The following is an 18,988-nucleotide window of genomic DNA, read 5'->3' on the forward strand; positions in this document are numbered from 1 at the left end:
TTAATATTTATAAAATTTTAATTCATATTTGTGGCCAAATGCTGTTTAGTTTAAAGAGCTGAGATGGCCCAGTGGTTAGAACGCGTACTTCTTAACCGATGATTTCGGGTTCAAGCCCAGGCAAGCACCACTATTTATATATGTGCTTAATTTGTGTTTATAATTCATCTTGCCTGCAAGTGTCTAATTTCATCGAAATTCTACCACATGTTCATTCCACCAAACCGCATTGGAACAGCGTGATGGAATGTTCCAAACCCTCTCCTTAATGGAAGAGGAGGCCTTAGCCCAGCAGTGGGTAATTTACAGGTTGTTACTTTACTTTACTTTTATGCTGTTTAGTTTAGTTTTTAAAAACTCTTAATATATTTGAGTAAAACTTTAACTCCACTAATTCAATCCAAGTCGTAACTTCGATCCTCGTTGCTGCTGAGATAAAACCATAATTAAGAGCCTTCTCGATCGATGAAGTTAAGCCGAGTTTAAATAGACATTAACTCCACGCGAAAGGTTTACTCCGCCGTGAAATGGCATTAGGTTTTCGCGCGTTTTATGCCTTCGACGAGACGAGTCGCTAAGAAAAGGGGATTTTATGGGAGATTGACTTAATTAGGCCTTCATAAATTAGTGAAAGTATTTTTAATAGACACGCCTTTAATGATTTATTCAATATTATTTTTCTTAAAACATTCATAATATTAGCTCGGTAGAATCTACTTTCCGAACCGGTGGTAGCTTCACTTAATTGTTAAATGACGATTCAAAAGTGCTTGTAAAAGCCCACTTGAATAAAGTATATTTTGATTTTGAGCTCTATGAATATTTAGATAAACTATGTATAGTATACTATGTATAGGAAAATGTATTCATCAATTTGATGTTTCAATTTGCGACGAATATTTAAATTAATGTATCGATAAATTAGTAATACAAGTGAAATTAATTCAACTGTTCATATTAGAATGATTATATTATTGATTATATTATAATATTGCCTTCGTAAATATATTCGAAATTAGCCTCTAAATCTGGCGATTGATTTGATATATAACAACAAATGTAATACCTTTCAACTACTGTAGAACTATTCTGTAACATAAAACTCGATCTCACCGCAGAAAATTAGCGTGAAATGTGAGAACATCATATGTGACATTGATTATGATAATTATAAAATGTATATAATACACGTATCAAAATGACGTATCGCTTCGAATCGAATGTTCACATTTCACGAGTGAGATATAATGTGAGTTCTTACAGAATCGTACTGCTGATAAAAACGTACGTAATGTATTCATGTAGCAAAATGTAAATAATATAGGTAAGTTATGTTATGCTAGATCGAAATTCAAAGTGTAAAGTGACGTGAGTTCGCAGTGACGGTACTGTACTTGTATCTTGTAATGTAACACTCAAAGGGATTCGTCGAAAATCGAAAACGCTGTGAAACACGCGAAACTAGAGGCGAATAACATGGCTCGTTGTACCGATTAGATTCGAATAGTCATAACTTCATATGCTTTAAACATATTTTATGACGTTTAAATGATATGTTAGTCGCAACTAAAGTTTATTTTTTTTATTATTAACTTATACACGTATAATTCCGAATGTTTCTGAATATACGATGCATATTTATGTATATAACAAGTATTTCGTATGGCGTAAAAACGTTGCAATTATGGTAATATCTTTAAAATATAGGCTCTTATTTTACTCGTGTGAAACCTGGACGGTAGCTAGCTGCTTTGTTGTAAAGATCTTATTTAATTTTAATTAAAAATAAAAAAAAAACACTTCAAAATTATTTCTTATAACAAACATATTTTTTTTAAAAATAGAACAAGAACCAAAAACTGTTCCTTTTCTAAAAAGCAAACGGAAGTCCATGCTCGTATAGAATAATTTACTAAATTCAAATGTTTTAACGAAAAAAAAAAAAATAAACTTGCAACGGAAATGGAATTCGTGATTGCATATATTTATAGAATGATTGTCTGTTAAATAGGCTCGCCCGATTAAAAATCCCACAGAGACCGCTATAAAAACTCGTATCGTTCGTGAAGATCTAGTTACAACGTATTTATAGAAGAGTGGCGCGTATATTAAATGCGTTTCATGCCAAACAGCAGTTAGAATGACTGTAATAATTAAATCAGGCATTCTTCCTAACTCAAGGATAAATATTTTAGTGGTGGCTACGACAAGGCAATTCCGTTTGTAGTACTACCCTTTTATTTAACGCCAAGCATGTGACTTGAATGATATCGATAAAATATGCCTGTTGAAATATTCGAATAATTAACTCGTATAATAGATTCATCATTGGAATTTATTAACTATATTATTAATAACAATTACTAATAAGAAACACAAATTGCCTTTTTGCATTGAACACGTAAAGTTATATGTCTTTCAATTACTTTTATTTGATTTTACATATACAGGGTTATTGGTAACCCGACGTATATCCGTTAGGAGGTGATAGAGGTGACTAATTGCAATAATGTTAACCCCCAAATGCATAATCTAAAAGTGAACCATTTTTGGGTTATCACGTTTTTTAGTTTTTTTCAAAATTTGTCAAAAATTAAAATTATTGCAATTAGTCACTCTTATCACCTCCTAATGGATATACGTCGAGCTACCAATAACCCTGTATATGTCAGTTGAATGAATCCGAGGTAAACGAATATTGTTGCATGATTGTAAAAAGTGTAAATTATTGTTTGACTTCGCAATCTCTATAACTAATAATATTGTAGGTTTTTTTCTGTACACATTGTATATTATGGTATAAATAATATACAATGTGTACAGTGTGAATATATTGTATAAATTTCAATTATTTCTTCATTAACGAATTTTAAATAATGTAATATTAGTTTCTCTGGTTGTATTACAATGATTATATCGATTAGTGAAATCTTGAAGTGCATTAAAGTAACTCTTTTGAAACAATGATTAAATGGATTAAATGTCGACAGTCGATAGTTGTGTGTGTCATTCACTATAACCAGCCTCGCGTGACGCTTGTTTCCGTACGATGTTATGAATTGGCGTCGACGTAAATGTTGTTCGAAATGTCAGTTTGACCTTATGCTAAGTGTTGGGCCCTGCTGAATTATTTGGCAAGCTCATGTTTGATCTTTGGAGTGCCCTTTACTATGATTGCTGTCAATTTAGCGCGTAAATATTTTATACATATTCAACGATAGGGCTTTCAAAGGCGCATTATGTATCACGCTATGTCATTCAGAACTATAATTTATTTCAAAATAAGAAAAATATGAGTTATCTATTTAATATACATAACTATATACAATAATAAAAGCAATGAGAAATATTACACATTTATGTAATATTAATTTATGTCAGTCAAAAATAAGATTAAAATTAGCATCTAATCTGATTTTGCAGGACAGGCGCAATTATAGGACGCAGGCAAAGGAAATATTAAAATGTGCAAGCTTATGTATTATTTGCTACGCTATGTCAGTATAACTGAGGATAGTAGGAGACTACAACTACACAATATATAATATTACCGTCGCCAAAATCGGTTAGGATGAACATCTTTCATATTCACTCTTGATACATTGTCGATTAATTGTTCAAGGTAGGCATCCTTAGGTATTATTTAGGACAATATTAGATTTTCTTTTTTCTTTCCACCAACCCGCATTGGAACAGCGTGGTGGAATATGTTCCAAACCTTCTCCTCAAAGGGATAGGAGGCCTATAGCCCAGCAGTGAGAATTTGCAGGCTGTTGTTGTTGTAGATTTTCTTTTATATTATTAAAGAAATCGCATGTAAACATTTCACAAAATTTCCATTCCCCTCTAAAAGACCTAAGCAGTGCAGGATGACGGGCCGGAAACCCGCTTATCGCGATGCGACAATACTATTCAAATTAGGTACCGGTATCTTTAAAGCAAACGATACTTTGGATATTTGAACGTCCAATGATTCCTGTAATAGTAATGAACTATTTTCATTGGTAAGTTAAGACGTAATGTATTACTTGATTGAGGTAAATATCTACATGAGGTTGAATAGAAAACTAAATGACATGACACGTTAGGTTGCTTACGAAGTCCCCGTTACTAATTTAACTACTAAAATGTTTTGTAGAACCTATTTGTACGTATTTCACAAAAGTTTTTATATTTGTTATTTGATAGGTAGGTACTTAATCATATCGAATAGCTGTGCTTCGGTTTGAAGAGTGAGTGGCAATAATAGGGAATCAATATTTCATGGCCATGGACGATGTAAGTAGTTGACGGTAGATGGTGTAGTTAGAGACACTTTCACTGGAAAAATTATAATTTTTCGAGTGAAAATGCCTAACGTCGAATAATCATTTTAAGTAGATCCTAAAATACTATTCTATATTCATGAATAAATAGTTCGTTATATAAATACCTACATATCTAGATTATCAATTCAACAGCTACTAAATTGAGCCAGGAAAAAATTTTGTCTATGAGTTTGTAACACCATGACTATGACCATGCTAGACAATGATAGACGGTTGAATAAATATATTTAAAATAATTAAATGGTTAGTGCACCACTCAGCAACACTACGCAATCCAGTCGTGAAATATTATATGAATGAATCAAAGTTCCAAAATGTGGTGATATTAATCTTCTGAAATTATTATTTGTGGGAAGTTTATTCACCACCAATGAGAAAATAAAGTTTATATATTCTTAGAAACCAGATCAGAAGGGATTTTTTTAAAAAACAAAATTACAGAAAACTAGATAATAAATTTAATCAATTTTACAAAATCACAAACTATTTGACAATTTTTACTAATGATTTTATGTAACAACAATTCTCCTAATTTAATTCTAAACTAACCCTAGCAACAAGACACTAAGAAACTTAATCGCAATGGATTACAAAAAATAACACACTATGACACCAATCGATCGAACACACGATAGCAGAAAAAGCTCTGTCCACCGTCCACCCTCCTTTAAATACACTTCCTCCCACTACTACCCTCCCATATTCCTACACGGCCTTTCCTGACAGAAGACCGTCCCCGGGCTTCTTTATTTTCAACTGTCACGATCCGTTTCCACGATTGGGACGGAGAGCAGGGGATTTTCTTCGTTCACAGTGGAGGCAGCTAGTTCTGAGAATCTCTGTATTCCTGAGGGTCCTTGTTGTGGCTCGGTCTCTTCCACAGGCTGTACAACATCGGGACATAGGTCGACACCGGCAGTTAATTCCTCTTCTTCAGTATCTGCGTCTGTAACATGAAAATAAAACCACAGATTTTTCTGCATATTGCAAATCAACAATGCTGTCGATGCTGATAGCCATCATAAGCTAAGCTCTCTATTTACAGGAAACCTGCTCCAAGACAACTGACCCACAAAGTCAAGTTGTCGAATACACAAGGATAGCATGTCTGATGCTCTCTAAGATATATTCAAAACTAAGCAACTCAATTACCTAGGATAATGAATCCGATGCACTCCAAGATATCAATTATCCCAGGCCAAAGTCACTCCTGTGATAACGCGTCCGATGCACTCCAAGACAACAGTTATCACAGGCCCACAATTATCCGCGGGATAACCAAAGTCCGATGCACTCCAAGACAATTGGTTATCCCCGCCCAGCCTCCCGAGGATAACCACAGTCCGATGCACTCCAAGACAAATGGTTATCCCCAGGTCAGGGATCCTACAGTAGCGTGTCCGATACACTCCAAGACAATCGCTCACCGTGTCAACTTGTTAAATTTGCCTTACTTTAGCCCTGAGACCATAGGATAGTATTCCAATCATAACAAATAAACAAAACATATTGGCTCATAAAGATTTTTAAATCATCAGTGAATTCTCAAAGCTGATCTTAAATTGCAAGCAAAAATAGAGCAGACACTCACCATCAAAGAAAGCAGCACAAACATCAGGAGTCCATTCTCCACGCCACGGAACAATATATTCCGCAGCCGCTTGAGTCGACTTGCCATACGAGCCAGCCAGTAACTGCAGCTCATAGCGACCGTGCGGAAGTATCTTCACCACCCGGTAAGGTCCTCGCATACACGAGTCTAACTTCCCGGTTGACTGCGCCTGCTTACGAACAAATACTAAGGAGTGTAGTTCAAAGGTTTGAGTTGGCTTACGTCTCCTGTTAACGTAGGCGTCCTGACGGGCTTGATTGTCACATATATGTTCAAACGCTCTCTGACGTCTCATCTCACGAAGGGCTTCCCGATTACCACTGGAGCCTTCAACAGCTACGTCCCGTATCAAGCTGCGTATGAGAGGTGTAGCCGCTTCGACGCCTATGAGCAAGTTCAAGGCAGAGTATCGCGTCGTCTTGTGTTTTGTTATGTTGAGAGTCAGTTGTAACTTCCACATAACCGCTGGCCACTCCTGCTGTCGGTGGTTGCACTCAATACGGACCATATTGAGTACTGTACGGCAATATCGTTCAACCTGTCCATTAGATTGGTGCATCTCGGGTGTTATAAAATGAGTATCACAACCCATATCCTTGACCCAATTAAGAAAATCGACACTTTGGAACATGCGGCCCCTGTCAGCGACAATCAGTTTTGGCGTTCCAAAGATTGAAATCATGTTCGTAAAGTGTCGCTTCAATTCATCAGTGTCCTGTCGGTACATGGGGTATAGCAAACAAAATTTAGAAAACGCATCTACCACAATGAGTACGTGACGATACCCGTCACTTTCTGGCAGGGGGCCTAAAGTATCTATATGCACTGTCTCAAAAGGTAAATCTGGTTTTTCCCAAGAATGAATTGGCTGAAAAGGAGCACGGGCTACTTTCTTGTGAGCAAGACAAATTATACAATGGGAAATGTACTTTTGTGCAAATTTTTTCAACCCTGGGAACCAAAAATGTTTTGTAATTAAGTCTACTGTTTTATCTACCCCGAGATGATCGTGTTCATCATGAAAAATGCGCATAAGGCTAAGCCTATGTCCTTTGGGAATAAAACAGCAAAGTTTAGAACTTTCACCAGTAGGTGTAACCTTAACATAAAGGATATCGTTTTTAACTATATAACGACTAGGGTCTAACTGTCCATCCGATAACCTTTGCTTTAAAGACTGCGTCTCCTCGTCAGCTGCCTGAGCAACTTGGGCCCAGTTCAAAGGTTTTTGAATCGTACATATGTTAACAGGGTTCCGGCTAAAGTAGTCCGCATGAGACAGCAGACAACCTTTTCTGTACTCAAGGCTAAAATCAAAGTCTTGGAGGTATACCCACCACCGGGCCACCCTGGGCAACAGGTCTTTCTTACGCTGTGTTAGTTTTAAAGCGTTGCAGTCAGTGACCACGGTGAAGTGTACACCCACAAGATAGTGTCTGAAATACTCAAGAGCCTTCACTACTGCCAAGGTCTCAAGCTCGTACGAGTGGTACCTACTCTCAGCCCCCCGGGTGAGTCTGCTAAAGTAAGATACCACTCGCTTACGATTTCCCTCATGTACCTGCATTAACACTGCTCCGTAACCAATAGAACTTGCATCGGTATGAATTTCTATTGGCAGCGAAGGGTCGTATATGGCAAGTACTGGCTCACTTGTAAGGCAATCTATGAAATATTGACGCGCGGCTTGTTGGTCGGTACCCCAGTGAAAGTTGACTCCCTTTCTGGTAAGAGCTGCAATACAGGAAGCTTTTTGTGCAAAACCCGCGATGTACCGCCTAAAATAACTAGCTAACCCCAGAAATTGCCTTACTTGCTTTACATTTTTCGGTGCGGCTGAGTCAATCAAAGCTCGCACCTTCTCATGACTCGGCCTAACCTGACCTTCACTAATCGTGCGACCCAAGTAATCTATACTAGTAGCTAAAAACGAACATTTCTTTAAGTTAATGGAAAAGCCAGCTCTTGTCAACGTATGAAGTACCCTACTAAGCAAAGTCAAGCCCTGATCGATGGTTTTACTCATAATTAAAATATCGTCGATGTATACGAGAATGTTCCCGGAATTAATGAGCTCGCGAAGAGTCTTAGAGATGATACGCTGATAAACGACTGGTGCATTCGCCAAACCGTAAGGCATTTTCCGATATTGATAATGTCCTTCCGGTGTGACGAATGCCGTAAGCGGAATAGATTGAGGATCTAAGGGAATCTGGTGAAAGCCGGTTGCCATGTCCAAAGATGTGAAATATTTATTATTACCCAAACGGTCTAAACAATCATCTATACGAGGCAAAGGAAATCTGTCTTTGATAGTAATTTCGTTGAGTTTCCGATAATCGACGCACATCCTATCCGACCCATCTTTTTTTTTAACGAGCAGGATTGGACTTGCGTAGTCAGACTCAGACTCCTCTATTATCTGTTTGTCAAGTAAGTCTTTTATTATATCACGCACGCGAAGAGTTTCTGAATGTGACAGTTGATACGGTCGATAATACACAGGGCTACTAGTTTTAACTTTAATCGACATGTACCCTGTATTTACAGTTGATGTTGCAGTCCCGGTAATGAAATACTGAGAGAATTTACCGATAATTCCCAGTAATTTGTCCAAATCATTACCTACCAACGGTGTATTAATTGGTGTTGAAGGCTCAGAGCAAACATTCATTACCGTTTTCAAATTATCACTTGTTCTTGTCAGTAACTGGCAATTTTTTGTGCGAACGTATCTAACACCTTCCCTGTTTAAAATATCTGTCCCAATGATTATCGGTACGTTCATAAACTCAGAGGACACCACAAAGAGATCTACTTCAAGGGTTAAAGTGTCGAATTTGATTGGTAAGGTAACGTAAAAAGTACTCTCAATTTCTTGACTACCCAAGCCTTTTAAAACCCGAAATGTTGGTGTGTAGGAACATTTGAAATACTTTAGCAACGATGATGAGACTAATGACACAGAAGAACCGCTATCAATGAGAACATCAACCGACTGGTTCTGTATAGTAGCCGCTATGACATCTCTGGCTGGACAGATTCGCTGCAAAAATTTATTCGCTCTTTGTTCGAAGCTTCTGCACGCTGCTTAGCAAAACAAGTTTCAGCGCTGTGTCCTGGTCTCCTACAATACGTACATGGCTCAGGTTTAGACGGCACAAATGTGGAAGTTGACTGCTTAACCCTTTCACTATTAGACAAACTATTCGACGATTGCTCTAGCCTGACTCTCTTACTGCATGAAGCCTGTCTATGCCCTAACAGACCGCAGGAGTAGCACCTAACGTCACTGAGGTTTCGTTTACGTGAATATTCCATAGAGCGTTTACCTATCGTACTGTTTTGTAAATCGGGACGCGAGGACGATTGTTTAGAAGCATTGCCTGTAGTAGGTTTAACGTAAATCGAAAAGAACTCGACTAAATTATTAGGTGAAAGTTTAGCGTTCGTTGCTGAGGCTCTAATATTCGGATCAGTTATACCGCGAATTATTATAGCTGATACAAGCTCATCACTAAGCCCTTGTACTATACGCAAACGAAGCAACGATCGCCGTACATATTCCGCATATGTCGGGTAGTCATCAGAGCTTTTCGTCATTACTTCGAACAATATGCCCGCGAAGTCTGGTACTTTAGGACACAGAGATACAAACTCTTTCTTGAAATTCGTCCAACTACGATCGCTGGAGACCCATTCATTGAGCCATGATTTCGCGTCCCCTAGTAGACAATTCCCTATTCGTGAAAGGCATTCATAATCGGTCCAATTATTTAAAACTTTTGCACGATCTACCTCTAGACACCAATCATCAAAGTTATGTATGATTGGATCAAAGCTTGATATGTAATAATGCTGAGAAGATTTGCCCGCCGCGCTAATCGAACGCATGGTATTAATAATGTAGTCGTTAACACTAGCCTGTATCGAGTTCGACGGTATACCCTCGTCCCTTATTCCTAAGCCTGCGGATCGCAACGGCGGTATAGTCGAACGCTGTCGCGAATTGTGGCAAGGCTCCCGGTCACGGCTTGTTGCATTACGTTGTGGCGAAAGCGAACGTGAAGCTGAACGGCGACCTAACGGAGACAACTGTCGCATCCTATTGGGTACACGGGACCTACCACCCTCATGCGATGGCGTACGTAATTGCCGTGAAGATTGCCTACCATGAGCACTAGTGATTATCACATTTTCCTTCTCGCGATCGTGAGTATACGCTAATGTACGACCAGACGATGGACCCGGCAAGGGTGAAGCCCTTGTTTTCCCTTCTAACGCCTTAAGTCGAGACATCATTGCCTTAATTTCAAGTCTTAACATATCAGTCTCGTTAAGAGATTTTTCGCGGGACCTATTACCCTGACTATCGCAACGATCACGACGAGGATCACTATCACTGCGACGACGATTAAGCACACGTTCAGACATTTTCAAGAAAAAGAAAAATATCAATAATGATCAAAAAGACTCACCTCGAAATCACTCGATCTCAGCACACACTATTCCTAATCTTAACTATTTTCTCTAACAAATATACTTAACAACAATACGACATGATATTTAAAGTAATCCAGCGAAACAACTAATAAAGAAAATTATAAAAAAAAAGAAAGAAAAAAAAATATTACTTCACATGAGGGTAATTCAAAAATAAATAAATAATAAAAGCAAAAAGGAGAAAAAAAAAAAGATTATGAGCTAGGCCAAGCCGTAGTGGGCTGAATAAGTTAGTATCCCACTTCTGATCTTAGAAACCAGATCAGAAGGGATTTTTTTAAAAAACAAAATTACAGAAAACTAGATAATAAATTTAATCAATTTTACAAAATCACAAACTATTTGACAATTTTTACTAATGATTTTATGTAACAACAATTCTCCTAATTTAATTCTAAACTAACCCTAGCAACAAGACACTAAGAAACTTAATCGCAATGGATTACAAAAAATAACACACTATGACACCAATCGATCGAACACACGATAGCAGAAAAAGCTCTGTCCACCGTCCACCCTCCTTTAAATACACTTCCTCCCACTACTACCCTCCCATATTCCTACAATATACATATTTGTATTATGTGAAATATTTACATAGAAAGTTTTATAATTTTGTTAGATACGTTAACACGCATTTATTATTGCAACTCGAACAATAATGAGGACTAGCCAAGTCAGATCTTAGGCTACAATATATTATCCTAAGTTATGGAAATAAATGATGTTTTATGTAGTTATTTATAACTTACATTCAGGACTGGCCATTGTACTTGGCACCCATTTAGATCTCACTTCTTTTTTCGTTGGAGTCAACAACCAAGGTTTATTTCTTAATATTTTACTTGGCTCCCATTTTATGTTTAGGTTTTTGATGTGATGTCATTACTTTTTGTACATAAATTATTAGGACGTACGTATTTGAAACCAAATAAATACCAAATGGGTTTTGTTAAAACACTGTATTTTTCCCGTTTACGGTATAAGTGGCTTTTTTTTAGACATTTTCTATAGTTTCTTGTATCTTAGAGATATTCCGGAAAATTTCCCATTCAATATTCGGATTTTTTTTCTATTTATCCTAAGTTTGACTAAGTCAGGACGGTATAATGTGCGTAGACGGTTGGTTTCTACTATTGAGCTCTCTAGTGCCTTGATTTGACTTGGATCTAAATTGATGAAATGTACTCTATCTAAGGTTTTGACTCTGGAGAGTGCAATGAAATCCTGCCCTTTACTAAATATAGAGAAACCTATATCGAGAAGAGCACTGATCAGTCTAAGGCCTTGTAAATAATAGATAATAATAGCATATGCTAAGCAAATATTGAATCGTTCTCTTTGAACGTATATTTAAGAGATGTGGTCGGGTTTACAGCTTTCATCACAATCAAATGCAACCAATTTAGTAATTTTTATTTGTAATATTAGCAAATTACTGTTTTTTTTAAAGGGTCAATACAATATAGTGTTTCCATAACAATGCCCGTTTCTAAAGCGTTCTTTTCCGAATGAATCAAACGGATATCCACAACTACAACTTTTTATTATAAATTAATGCAATTACTGCAAATTCATTCTTGAAATATCGTTTCATATTAAAATGAATATCTATTATTATTCTTATTATTAATTATAGCTCTTAATTACAAGTGAATTTCTGAAAAAATATATGAACCAACATTTTTATTACATAGTCCGTTATGACACATTACAGGTGGCGCCGTAAGACTAATCCAAATTAAGTTTTACAAATTTACATGGTAAAATATAATCATTAATATGATAATTAACAGTATAAAATTAATATTTTAAAATCATTGCCGATAAATGGGCACATGCGTCAACATCTTCAAAAAGAGTAACTACTAAGTTTATTGCCGTTTCTTCTCGGTAGAATCTACTTTCCGAACCGGTAGCTTCATTTGATTGTGAGATGACGTTGCAAAAGTGCTTGTAATAGCTTACTTTAATAAAGTTTATTTTCATTCGATTTGAAATAAAATCAATATAATCAAAAAAGTTTACTTGACGATTTTTGAATATTAATATCTAAATAACCGTTTAAGATGTGTATATGAAATTTGGAGTACATATGTATCCTGCTAGTCTCAATATATGAGCCGAATTTGAATGTTTATATCAAATAGCTTTTGAGGGGGTCAAAAGTGATACCAAATGGTTCGTATAATATTACACACGGTGCTGCTCGCCAGTACTGTTACTAGTACTTGGCTTTGACACGCTGCCGCGTGTCTAGATAATCGAATTGATTTTAATTTCATAATTATTTTGCCACAATTACTGTAGCTAATACTTTTACCCACCGTCTTCTGATATGCTTACTGAGAGCAAAAGACAGAGATCTTAATATTGCTGTGATAGAAGAATCATTACGCTTATTACTACGAACTATACAAACAACGACCACATTATTGCGTATAATGGCAACCCAATTGTTGAAAAAAATCGCACTTGATGTGAGATCTTATTTTTAATAAAAAAAAAATTTAATATTTTTATCAAAGTATGATATTTATATTTGTTGTCTCTGTAAATAGTATTTTTGTTTTCGAAAATTTTTGTTTGTAAATATAAAACAAAAGATTTTTGACGTTTTTTAGTATTATTATTTACTAGGTTTTTTATTGCATAGGATATCTTCCTACACCATAATTTGAATATGGAATAATAAAAAGAAAGAACTCCGAACACCTTTTTCTCTTGCGATAAATGTATTAATTAGTTGATAATGTATATAAAATATAGGAGCATAAAGTTGTATTAAAATCTATTCAACGGTTCCCGTTCTACGTGCGATCACGATGAATGTTTATGTATACATACACCCATATACAAAAAACCTTTTAAAGATAAGTGTTTTAGAATTAATGTAGTAAACTACATTAATTTAAGTGGCAAAAAGATCCTTCGAGCCGGATTTGAACCAGCGACCTATGGATTACAACTTTATACTATCTACAGTCCACCGCTCTACCAACTGAGCTATCGAAGGTATATGAATCGTGACAAAATTAAGTATCAACATTAATTTTTTTTATTAATTCATATAATCAGTTACATAATATCTCGAATGAGAATTTAATACGTAATAAGTTTAAGTATTACTTTTGTCAAAACATATAGCTTTATAAGATTGTCCTGGATAGACTTTCAACGGCTGTTGAATGATATTTAAAAAATGAAGGGACAGTCTCCAGCCATATCGTTCGTGCATTGACCAGATCCTCATATTAAATTTTTTGCCAATTTCGAAAAAGGTACTTGTTCTGTTGGAATTGCATCGGATCCAGACTTTTGTAAATTGATGTTTTTTCTAAAATAATAAGCTCAACCTTATACTTGTTTTCTGTTTTGTAGTCATGCATAAGTACATAAATGTGCACGCAGATTTAAGACAGTGATTTTACCGTCTTGGTCGTTACCGCCTAAATAATGGATAACAATGATTATGGATGAGTTAGATCGAAAACTTTTCCGTATGTCTTTGAAGCTGGATTAATAAGCCCTCTAAACGGCCAGTAAGTTTTTTCTCCTTTGTAAAATCTATTCTTGGATAGATCGTAACTCTTTAGTAAATTGCATTCAAAAATCCTCTTTAATTTTCGGCAAATCTACGGCAGGAGTTCCTTGAAATGAGACTATTACCGGATTTTTAAACGCAGCCAGTATCCCATAATTACTGGGACAGAATCGGTTTACGCTATTAATGTATAAGATTAGCGGATACAAGATCATCTTTAACATAACTATAAATATTTTCTCAGTGGATTCTCCATGATTCGTTTAAAGACTTTGTATGACTGTCTATATATACATGTAATACAAATGTTACAAAATTATCATTTATCGTTTAGGAATTTGTCTTATTAAAAACTTTCAAGTTAAAAAAATCCTTCGAGCCGGATTTGAACCAGCGACCTATGGATTACAACTTATGACCATCTACAGTCCACCGCTCTACCAACTGAGCTATCGAAGGTATATGAATAAAGGTGAAATTAAGTATCAACACATTTTTTTTTATTCAGAATACTTAATTTATATAACCGGTTACATAAAATCTTGTTTGATCCGGAGAGAACATAATTATATTATTATATCACAACTTAAGACTATTTGATAATTAAATAATGACCAGTTGAAATTAATGTAAATGGCAGATAAATATTAAAGTAAATGATTAATAAATAAATAACTTAATTTTTTTATTAGATTGCTTCTTAAAAATCCCTATCGTCATGTATATTTTGAGGTTTAACACTTTTTCCATTTAGTTTTTAATGATATTCGAACAAATTCATGGGCAAATGTATCGCGAGGTCGCCAGCTATGAAACATCTTGCGCAAAATTCATATTCAAAATATATATTATACTGGTGTTATCTTAACTAAGTTTGAGAAATACAATCCTCACTGAGGATGGTAAATAATTAATTTAAGTATCCTATAATGGCTATAAATTGATATTCTTAATTCAAATTCTTTGCCAATAATAATGATTAATTGTTTTAGTTCCAAAAAGTATTAAACGCATAAGCTGTAATGGTTATGAATATGAACGAGGGAGTTTCTGCATCTTGCGCTCAATGCAACGTGCACCGTCTAACCCGAATATATTCTTACATTAACATATTAATTGGGAATCGCTGCAGGTTAGCGTAGTAAGCTGATTTGCTCCCAGAGAATGTCTGTAACGGATTATAATTGAAATGCGCATCAAATCATCCATGTTATAATCTTAAAGAAACATATTACATAATAACTGTCATTGCATCTATATACATAAATGTGGATAAGGTCTGGTTGTGGTTTGGTTAGTTTTGTTTTTTTTTTTAAATCGTTCAACTGATAAATATATGAACATCAAACAAGTGCAATGAAAGTATTACCTATAAATGTTTTTAACAAAAACACATAATGGCATAGAATGAGAATTGACATAAAGAAATAGATGTAATAATATTGAAATAAATCTGAATAACAAAACAACATTTAATTAATAACATTTTTTAATTCATCATTTTCATTTTATTCTACTAAATTAAATACTCAAATAGAGGTTAATATAATGACAGGGTTATATAAAAAATATACTATGACTCTAAATCTAATCTAATCTAACTAATATTAAAAACGCGATCGTAACTCTATGTGCTATCTATTCACGTTTAAATGGCTGAGCCATATTAGATAAAATTGCTTGTGGAGATAGTTCGAGTCCCAGCTATGTAAGCTACTTTTTTCAATTCATCCCTAGAAAGGATAAAATGGCTAATGATGGTTTGTATGCTTTAAATATTGTATGTGAAATCTATTAAAACTTAATTTTAATAGTTTTCACAAGGTAAAGCCGTAGTTTTGGCTACTATAAATTATAACATTTTTAACAACTCATAACCAAAAAAAATAAATTTAGTAGTCATATTTTATAATAAGGAAATATAAGATTGACACGATTATATTCAATGTCATGAAACCGAACATCAGCATCATTAAAATCCTTAAACTGATAAAATAATTAATGATAGTTTTTAAGATTGACTCATATCTGAAAAGAAACATTGTAATCAAGTTATTGCGACATTGTACAAAGACAGATAATGATGTTATTATTGTAGATCACAGAAAATGGACAATAGCATTATAATCAGTATTGGTTCAAGTGTGATGTGCGAGTATTCCTAGCTGTTTTAATGATATCATGTCAACAAATTGACGTGATGGTCTACTGGCTAGCCTACAGGGTAACATGGGTTAAAAATCTACTACAAACTATAAAGTTTTCCTGTCATGAATTTAAAAAAAATGTAGCAGTGTTAACACCCTCCTTTGCTTCGGAAAGCACCTAAAAGCCGTTAAATTACTCCTAAATTATCTATGAAAATATTTACGTTTACTCATTCCCACTTGAAAAGTATTAAAATCTTATACTTTTCAAGTGGAAACTTTTTTATAGTTTTCATTAATGACAGCAGCCATAGACTAAATCGGTCTGGAGGATATCATAAGTCTATTTTTTAGCCAATAAGCCATATGTAAATGTGCTTAAAATTATGTTTGTAACGTTTTTAAATGTATAATTTTGAATACAACAGAGAATATATATATCCATTAATATATATATTTATTGCTAAATAATATTATACTAACTTTGTTTAGTAAATATATTAAAGTTATTAGTCTTGGTATTTTTGTGAATACATTGTGTGTTATTCGCATAAAGTAGAGCGCACCTTTCACTTTTACTTACATAATAAGTATATCACATGTTGCTACAAATGGCTCTAACTTCTGTACCTTCGATAGCTCAGTTGGTAGAGCGGTGGACTGTAGCTGATTGAACTGTCATCCATAGGTCGCTGGTTCAAATCCGGCTCGAAGGAATTTTTTTGTAACTTTTTTTTAAAAGATGCGAAGTATTTAATAAATACCATGCCTTACAAATGTTGTCAGATCAAATCAAATGTATTTTATAAAATATTCACAAATAGGCTTTATTGAATGGTCAAAATTTAAACACTACCATCGTTTCGGAAAGCTGTCTCCTGCGAGAAGAAACGGCAAGAAACTCTCATAGTATTTCTTTTCAAATAAGCACATTTACAATACTGTTTTTCATAACAAGTGTTCTGTGATAGAAACGCGTTTATATCCAGGCGATTTTTTTTAAACTATTATTTTAATGAATAATAAGTTTTATCGATTAATTTAATCTTAATAAACTGTTTCAATTTTTAACTGGAAAGATGATTATATTTTCCGTTAACGTGCGATAAGTCATCATTACTTCAGATTTTGACACGTATCATCGTATTCAGTTTTATTATCTACAGAAGCACACGCAACTAAATTGTACAGCCAGCATTGTCTGTCAGTAAGTTACGCGACAGTTTCTAAACAATAATAGCAGTGGGAACGAAACTATTTAGCGAAGTTTGCTCCGTCAATAGAGGCGCCACCTCGGCGGGAAATAATTCATTTAACAAGAGTTAACTCGCGAAGTCTGTGCGAATCTCGAGGGTGTTACGTCTACTGACATTGTTGAATATGCTCATTTAGTCTTGTATTTAAGCAGTGCATAAATTAAGACGGTAAACTATAGTAAAACTTTCCTCGGTTTCAATTGTTCATTTTTTTATTGGATCTTATCTGCACTATTTAAATGACTGCCTATTCATTCAATATAATTTTGTAACCTGCACTAACTGGATTACAATATTAAAATAGTAGTTTTATGGCAAAAATTGAAAATAATAATAAGATATACTTTAAACATTTGGTACAAAAAAATAATTACTTTCGTAAATATTCCTTCACTAAGGCGTCTATTCCGGCAATCCTACGCAATAGGCGTCGTCCCGAATCCAGTAGAGCTGCAGCTATCACCTCCCTGTTCTCCAAGATAATGGAGTCTATTATTACCTGCCAGCTTCTGCGACAGCATGTGCTCAACAAAGCAAGACTTTGCTTCATACCGGTCCATCACTTATACAAGACGCAAGTTTGGTATCACACAGATTACCGCTTTCACCTCTGGGTGGGACCTCCACAGTAACAGATTTTTCTTTGGACCCTATTTAACGTAGAGCGGCTCGAATTATCGACAAGTAAGCCTTTTTAGACATGCTTGACCCTTTCAAGTCCTTCTCAAAGTAAAACAACATAACATTTTAAATCTTATTGGCAACTTAATATGATTTAATTAAAATGATAAAAACAATTGAATAATGCTATCGAGTTTCTATTCATACCCGTCACGAGCCCCGCGACTCGACTATGAGTAAACCCGCCCTGACATACACTTAATTACATAGATTACAAGCTGACATTTTCGTTTGCAGCGATTTAAACTTGACTGCTATGGATTAACTATATCGTTGCAAAGAATTAAATGTTTTTGTGTTACGTAAAACAATACAATACGTTTATCTTTTAATAATATCTATGTTTATCTTTTATAATCGTTTTATGTAATATTATACTTATATTTGCATTATTAAGAATTATAATTAAGACTGACGAATTTTTTCTTTGGTTATTTACCAAATAAGTATATGAATTTAATTAGTTGGAACAAAAAATGAAATCGAAAATGTACCTAATGGTACGCATTTATTCATAGCCAACTACTATGCCCGTATTTACGCTCAGCGATGGTAAAATTAATATATTCGTGTCAGTTTTTATGACAAAGAACTGTCATAACCCATATTAATCAAAGTCTGAGCGACTAGTCATAAGAACACGTCAGGGCTTTTTAATTATAACAGCGGTAATGATCATTTTTCATTCTTAATTGCCATTTTCATGTGGCACGTTTACATTGTGGACAATCATCATTATTAAAGTAAACAATGCATCGGGGCTCAGTGTGAAGAGGTGAGTTATTTCTGGGTAGTTTTATGGCCGCGCCGTACAATAGTTCCGTAGTTGGAAACAGCAATAAAACGAATTCTGGCAATTCGACGCGTTGATTTTCATACATGAATATTCGGTGCTATTTGGCATTCACACCGCAGCG

The 18,988-nt window shown here is 34.8% G+C and overlaps 3 non-coding genes across 3 annotated transcripts; 1 reads left to right on the forward strand and 2 right to left on the reverse strand.

The window, feature by feature from the left end:
• Window positions 1–13,370: 13,370 nt before the first annotated feature.
• Trnay-gua lies at window positions 13,371–13,459 on the reverse strand. The gene is given in 2 exon segments: window positions 13,371–13,406; window positions 13,423–13,459. It is a non-coding gene; the product is annotated as a tRNA-Tyr (tRNA).
• Window positions 13,460–14,357: 898 nt separating this feature from the next.
• On the reverse strand, window positions 14,358–14,446 carry Trnay-gua. Its single transcript is given in 2 exon segments — window positions 14,358–14,393; window positions 14,410–14,446. It is a non-coding gene; the product is annotated as a tRNA-Tyr (tRNA).
• Window positions 14,447–16,763: 2,317 nt separating this feature from the next.
• On the forward strand, window positions 16,764–16,850 carry Trnay-gua. The gene is given in 2 exon segments: window positions 16,764–16,800; window positions 16,815–16,850. It is a non-coding gene; the product is annotated as a tRNA-Tyr (tRNA).
• Window positions 16,851–18,988: the final 2,138 nt, after the last annotated feature.

This window comes from Vanessa cardui, chromosome 4 (assembly GCF_905220365.1).
Source record: "Vanessa cardui chromosome 4, ilVanCard2.1, whole genome shotgun sequence".
Lineage (NCBI taxonomy): Eukaryota > Metazoa > Arthropoda > Insecta > Lepidoptera > Nymphalidae > Vanessa > Vanessa cardui.